The sequence below is a fragment of the Tachypleus tridentatus genome, chromosome 8, assembly GCF_004210375.1.
Source record: "Tachypleus tridentatus isolate NWPU-2018 chromosome 8, ASM421037v1, whole genome shotgun sequence".
Lineage (NCBI taxonomy): Eukaryota > Metazoa > Arthropoda > Merostomata > Xiphosura > Limulidae > Tachypleus > Tachypleus tridentatus.
This window is the reverse complement of record NC_134832.1, coordinates 140,379,154-140,386,399: the sequence shown is the minus strand read 5'-3', so window position 1 is coordinate 140,386,399 and position 7,246 is coordinate 140,379,154. Positions and strand designations below refer to the sequence as shown.

Genomic DNA, 7,246 nt, shown 5'->3' with positions numbered 1-7,246 from the left:
GTCAGGATGGCCGAGCGGTCTAAGGCGCCAGACTCAAGGTTCTTCCTTCCACTGTTGAAGTGGGTGTGTGTATTCTGGTCTCCGTATGGAGGCGTGGGTTCGAATCCCACTTCTGACAAACTCTTTTTCCACTCGAATTACATGGCAAAACAGCGTAAACTACTTAAAAAACAAGACAAGATATTTAAAGACCACCTAGATAACACGCCATGACCCAGACTTGAACAGACACTTCAACAAAAGCACATATATGCCAAAATTCCCAGTAAACACATTAATAAAACCATAGAAAACAATAGACACTCTGCAACTGATAAAAAAAAGATAACAGTAATGGAAGTACAAACAACCATCAAAAACACAAAAACAAAGCTCTTGGAGAAGATCGTATACAAGCCATTCTCTTAAAACATGGTATTCAGAAATTATATGATCATCTAACAGCCTTATTTAACTTATCATTATTAGCTGGATATATCTCTTTTTCTCGGAAGGAAGCAGTAATATTAATGTTCCAGAAAAAAACATATTGTTATTGTATACACAACAAAAGAGGGTACGACTGTAACAAAATCTAAGGGTTCTATTCTCCTAAGAAAATAGACTCGGCATGGCCAGGTGGTTAAGGCACTCGGCTCATAATCCAAAGATCGCGGGGGGCATTTTAATGGGACGGTCTATCCCACTATTCATTGGTAAAAGAGTAGCCCAAGAATTGACAATGGGTGGTGATGACTAGCTGCCTTCCCTCTAGTCTTACACTACTAAATTAGGGACGGCTAGCGCAGATAGCCCTCGTGCAGCTTTGTGCGAAATTCAAACCAAACCAAATCGCGTAAAAGATATTTATATATATACATTCATGTGCCACCTATAAAATTAATAGTAACGGAAGTACTAACAGCTATCATAAACACAAAAAACAAAGCTCCTGAAGAAGATGGTATACAAGCTAAAACATGGTACTCAGAAACTATATGAACACCATACAGCTTTATTTAACATATTATTATTATTTGTTGGATATATCCAAGTTTCTTGGAAGGAAGAAGTAATATTAACGTTCTAGAAAAAAGGAAAGCCAGCAAATAAACCAAACAATTACCACCCAAATAGTCTAACCAGTTGTATCGGCAACATTTTGAAAAAAATAATTAGTAACCGACTATCTATATACTTGGAAGTAAATTCAAAATTACTCGAAATTCAAAACGGCTACATTTTTAAGATTAACTTATGATACCAAATTAACGTGGATACAGCGTACAAACTATATCCTGACTAGAATTTGGTAAAGAGAAGATTATGGAAGATTCTTTCAGGTAATAATTTACAAAACATACATTACACCTGTAATATAATATCCTGCCTGGATAAACATAACACACAAACATTTATAGAAACTACAAAAAATACAAAATTCAATCTTAAAATACCACGTAGTTCTTCATACACATTAATGCACAAAATACAAACACAGAAACAATATCTGTAAGACTTGCATAATGCACTAAATTATTTTAATAAAAAGTAGCATAAAAATGAATTATTGTGTGATCTTGACAGATACTACGTGTATGATGAACATAGTCCTAAGTACCTCTCTTCTATAAATATATCATCATCATCATTCACCATTTGATTGCGGATTCTTCAACAGATATTTAAGTGAGTAGGTTGTTAGCCCACTGCACCGAGCCGTCCATAATTTAGTAGTGTAAGACTAGAGGGAAGACAGCTAGTCATCACCACCCACCGCCAACTCTTGGGCTACTCTTTTACCAACGAATTGTGGGATTGACCGTCACATTATGACGCCCCCACGGCTGAGAGGGCGAGCATGTTTGGCGCAAACCCGCGACTCTCGGATTACGAGTCGCACGCCTTACGCGCTTGGCCATGCCGGACCCCTATAAATATATATTTAAGAAATATAAAACAAGTTGGCCACCACGCACTAGACGCTTAAAACTAGTTGTATATTATTTTCCTTCTTGTTTTCTTTCTTTTCTTTTCGTTTATTATTATTTTCATTATTTATTATTATTATTTCATTTTTCCGATAAATATATATGAAAAAAAGAGAAAATATATATGTAAAAGTAAAAATAACAACCAAAAAACGAATAGAAATACTGAAAAAAAGATAAAAATCGAATACAAATTTAAAAAAATGGATAAAAAAGGGCAACTCAAGACAATACATGAACATCGCCCTGAAAAGGGCCGGAATACTGTGGGATACTCTGGCCCAAATACCCACAAAGAAGAATCGAAGGGAAAATGTACTTCTCAATGATTTCACAAGAAGAAACGAGAGAGACTTGGAAGAACCAACGTTGGAATGTGTTTAATCTTAAAGCTGTTGAAGAAGGTCAGAAGCTACGATACCTGTTTTGCAAACATAGTTTTGAAACTATTTTTGTACCACTTACTTCTGAATCTACAACTTTGTTATTAACGGAAATTTTATAATATCTCAAAGAAACAAGTGAGCTCAAGTGAATATTTCAAACACAACAGTGATACATACCCATTTGAGGGACAACTGATTCGATTTCTCGCGTTAAGCATAGCAGATATACCAAAGTGGTTTTGCTTTAAAACAAACAAACAAGCGAAACAGTAATGCAACGTCCTGTAAAGCTGCAAGCCATTCTCACTTACTATGTATATACAGTATTTTTCGAAATGCTGTTTACCTTTAACTGTGTGTGTCTTATCAATCATGCTGCATCCCGTGGATCAAATGCGTGAAATGTAAGTTCGCCAGTATGCGCTTTCACTGATAGTGGCTTGCCAGAAAAGTGTCTTAAAACTTGGCTTCGCTGGTCAGAGAAAGAAATAGAAAATTAAGTTAACACCATGGCAAATGTTAATTTCAGATTCTCTAGGGATATTCAGCTTTGTTGAGCGTTTTGAGACTTTTGCATGGAACTGGTTGTTTCGTGATATCTTCGCACCATTTGGTATTATTAATATAAAGAAAAGATAATGTTTTGTTACATAATTACTTAAACAACGTCTTTATCTTGCAAGTATAATGACTAAAGAGGTTGAATGTGTTACCAAGTATTGGTAGAGCTTGAAGTGATCCAGGCTAAAAGTTATACCCACTTTCAAACTTCAAATAAAAATACTTCTCTCAACTTAAAATTATTCCCCCTTCTCCAAGTGACTCAGCGACAAGTCTGAAGGCTTTTAAAGTTAAAAGTCGGGTTTCGATACCCACCTGGATATAACACAGCCCATTCTATTGGCTTGTGTTTAACAGTAAATACACAAACTAAACTTAATGGAGGGTTATAAATCTTTCCTGAGACTACAACCTTGATGTAAGTCTTCATCACTGCTATAAGTTTCTTCCAAGGAGCTTGTCACGTTTTCCCATTAGTACATACAGTGTACATGTAAATCATGTGATTTACATTGGCATCATTCATCAGACACCTTCATTTGCGTCACCTAAGAAAGGAATTCGTTTTGTTTTAAAAGACACATGATAAATTTATAGGTTGAAGCACGTCGTCAGCTGACTTCCTACCAATGCATCAAATAATATTGTTAATGACTCATTCCAAATCAGAGTTTAATATGTAACACAAGTTTTAATCCTGGATAGTATGTTTTTCTTAACTGCTTATGTTGTAAAAGTAGAGAAAATGGCCATTATTCCCTTCAAACTTTGGTTTTGTTATCCTGGATAATTAAATTTAGAAATTAATCTATTTTCTATGTGAAAACAAGCAAATTTGCTCATTTTCATTTAAATAAGGTCTGAATAAAACAACATGTGAATCGAGATTTAAATGTATACAAGATCTACTAAAGTTATACAGAAATGAACAAAAATGTTTAGAAGTGTGTAGTTTTCGAGATTTGAGACTGTAATGTGAATCACTTTCATGTATCAGCCCCAAAATATAGTCTCTCATCATGTTTTCGTTATACGCTCCCAGGTCACAAAAGCAAAGTTTGAAGAGAAAATGGGTCTTTTTTTTCATGCACTTTAGGCATAAGCAATTGGAAAATTACGCTTTCTGCCCAGGGACAAGAAAAAGTAAAAATTTTGTTACACAGTGTAATCGGTACTTTTAATAAGTTGGTACAAAGTGTTATTGGCAGATTGTCTATGGCTCTTTTAATCTGTAAAAAGAGAACTCGTTTCAACTCATTGTTATTATTTGTATCAGACGAATCTAAGAATATGAAAACAAATTTCCCAGCATACTTCATTGGTGAATCAGAAATCCAGACTAGGATTTAATTGATTTGAAATAAGGTGTTGGTTTACGAAGGTAATCTACACCATATTTCCTGATCACGAGAAACCTACTTGAAATAAAAATGTATCTCAAAACAACTGGTATGGGTATAACACTTATTGATGAGGAGAGAACAAAGAGGTTAACCATAAGAAGACCTTGGAAGGTCGAAACGTTGTTCTCTGCTTATCAGTAAAAGTGTTAATACCCATACCAACCGTTCTGAGACACCATACGATATTTGTTACCAATACAGCTCAACTTGCTTGAGAAACCACATCCACTGATGGTACGAAATGTTAATAGATTTCTCCACGCATCCTCTGCCAGAACTCAGACAAAATTAATAATTAACTTCAGGACATACAGGAATAAGTTTGGTGAATATATCTATGTTAGAGCTGATAACTGGTTTGGAACAAATGAAAAGCTGGCATCCTGAAGGCGAAGCATCATCTGTATGTCTGCTTCTTTCTGAGTCGAATATAGTTGACTCACAGCATCGTCATAATCAATCTTAGTTGTCCGTTTACCAATATCTACATATTTATGCTTCATCTATCAGTTTGCCTTTACTTAATGTCGTAACTACCAACTGATTAATCAAGAAACTTTGCTATGACTCCAAATGTTTGTATTTTAGGTGGTTTGCCAATAACTTCTGCCAATGCAATGACTTGTTTAAGTAAAGGCTGGCAGTGGAGATTCCGTTATAAAATTTAAACTAAGACACCTTTGTTGAAAGGCAGAAATCTTCGTAAAAAATCTGCCAAAGATAGAGGAACAGTTAAAGAAACAGGATGTTACCAAGACTGATCTTTTCTACTAACTACATCAGTTGTAATTGTATAAGATCTTTCAAACCTTGACACATTTTACCTTTTGAGTTTTATTTGTGAAATGATTTAAACATCTTGTTGTTATTCCTGGAATGGTTTCATATACGTTAATATTTTCTAAGGTGCAGCAATCATCTACAGAAGATATTACAACCTGGATGTTGCTAACTCTGAAGAGGATGCTGTTGATTAAAAATATTAAACATTGGATGGGAATAACCTTAACGATATCCTGAAGGAAATGGATCTAGGTGTAATAGTTGAACAGTTTCTTAAGCCATCCAAGCAATGTGTTGCTGTTAGTAGTAAACCAAATACGATTCTTAGGTTGTATTCTGAGAAATGGTAAATACACGACTAAATCTGAGGAGGTTACAGTTTTATTGTAGAGGTCACTGGTTGGGCCAAATTTGGAGTATTACGTTCAGTCTTGGTCTTCTTACCTCAGGAAGAACATTGAACTGTTGGAAAGGATTCAGGGAAGAGTTACTAGAATGATACATGAGATGAAGGTGTTATCACAGAAGGATAGATTAAGTTATATAAAGGGAATATGATTGAGACGTTTAAGATTGTAGAGGGGATTGACAGAGTAATTGCATCATTTCTTTTCATATTTAACGGCGAGAATTATAGAACTATGGGACACAAATATAGATCTAGGTAAGGTAAAAGCCTTTTTTAGCTGAGGCAGTTTTATTTCCCTGTCAGAGTAGTTGGACTTTGGAATTGGTTGCCTTCGGATATTGGGCAATGAATTTAAGTGAGTTTAAGAGAAAGCTTTAATATTTTTCTTTTACTTATTTGACAGTCTTAGTTTAGTTTAGAGGACATGGCAGCCTTGATGGACCGATACTTCCCTTGTTGTCCCAAAAACTGTTATGTTATATCCTAATGATAGAATTACTTTTTCCTTTGCAGTTGAGTAGATAAGTTGTTATATCATAGGTGACAACATATCCTTTTGGAACACAATCTAGATCACTACCGTCTCTTTGTCTTCCTTTGTATATCATCTTAATCCGTTATTCTCATGAACAAAAATAGTGAATAGGATAATAGATATATTTAGACTAATAACACAACATTACTATCATTGCAACTCAGCATGAATTGGGTGGTTAGGATTATGAAATGTGTTATTCTCATGAACAAAAATAGTGAATATAATAATAGATATATTTAGCCTAATAACACAACATTACTATCATTGCAGCTGAGCATGAAGATTATGGTTAAGATTATGAAATCGAAATGTGTCTCACCATACACAATCGCTCTTTTAACTGTGGTGACGTTATAATGGTCTGGTCAATCTCACTATTTGTTGGTAAAAGAGTAGCCTAAGAGTTGACGGTGGGTGATGATGACTAACTGCTTTAATACTATCCTTTCAATGGTAAAGTAGGAAGGACTGGCTCAGATAGCTCTCTTGTAGATTTGCGCGAAATTTGGACTTAATCAAACCGTACTAAAACTGTACTTTGTTTATTTTCACTTCTTTCGGGCCTAAGAGTTTGATCTATGGTAGTGTTTGCTCTATATTATTGATTATTAGGTAATCAAGCGGGTGGATTTCTACCAGTCTAGATGACACACAAAATATTAACAATTTTGTTGAACAAACACTTGCTTGTCTTAGGTTCGTACAAATGCCGTAAACAGTTCCTCATAATGTTACAAGTCAATTACTAAGCTTTGTTAAAATGTTTTTATATTTTCATTTTTTTTCCATGAAAGACAATAAGAAAACTGGCCACTTCATAAAATCAATGAATGGGACACAGTGGGATCTTGATTGTTTTTCTTATACTGAAGAGGAACACAACTCTCAGATTGAAAATACAAACCATGAAGAAATAATAATTGTGACCCGGCATGGCAAGGTGGATTAAAGCGTTCGACTCGTAATGTGAGGGTTGCGGGTTCGAATCCCTGTTGCACCGAACATGCTGACCGTTTCAGCCGTGGGGGCGTTATACTGATATGGTCAATCCCACTATTTGTTGGTAAAAGAGTAGCCCAAGAGTTGGCGGTGGGAGGTGATGACTAGTTTCCTTCCCTATAATGATTCACTGCTAAATTGAGAATGGTTAGAGCAGATACCCCTCCTATAGAACCTGTTTTACAAAATATACTCAT

The 7,246-nt window shown here is 35.1% G+C and overlaps 1 non-coding gene across 1 annotated transcript; it reads left to right on the top strand.

The window, feature by feature from the left end:
* TRNAL-CAA (transfer RNA leucine (anticodon CAA)) lies at nt 1-118 on the top strand. Its single transcript has 2 exons — nt 1-38; nt 73-118. It is a non-coding gene; the product is annotated as a tRNA-Leu (tRNA).
* Nucleotides 119-7,246: the final 7,128 nt, after the last annotated feature.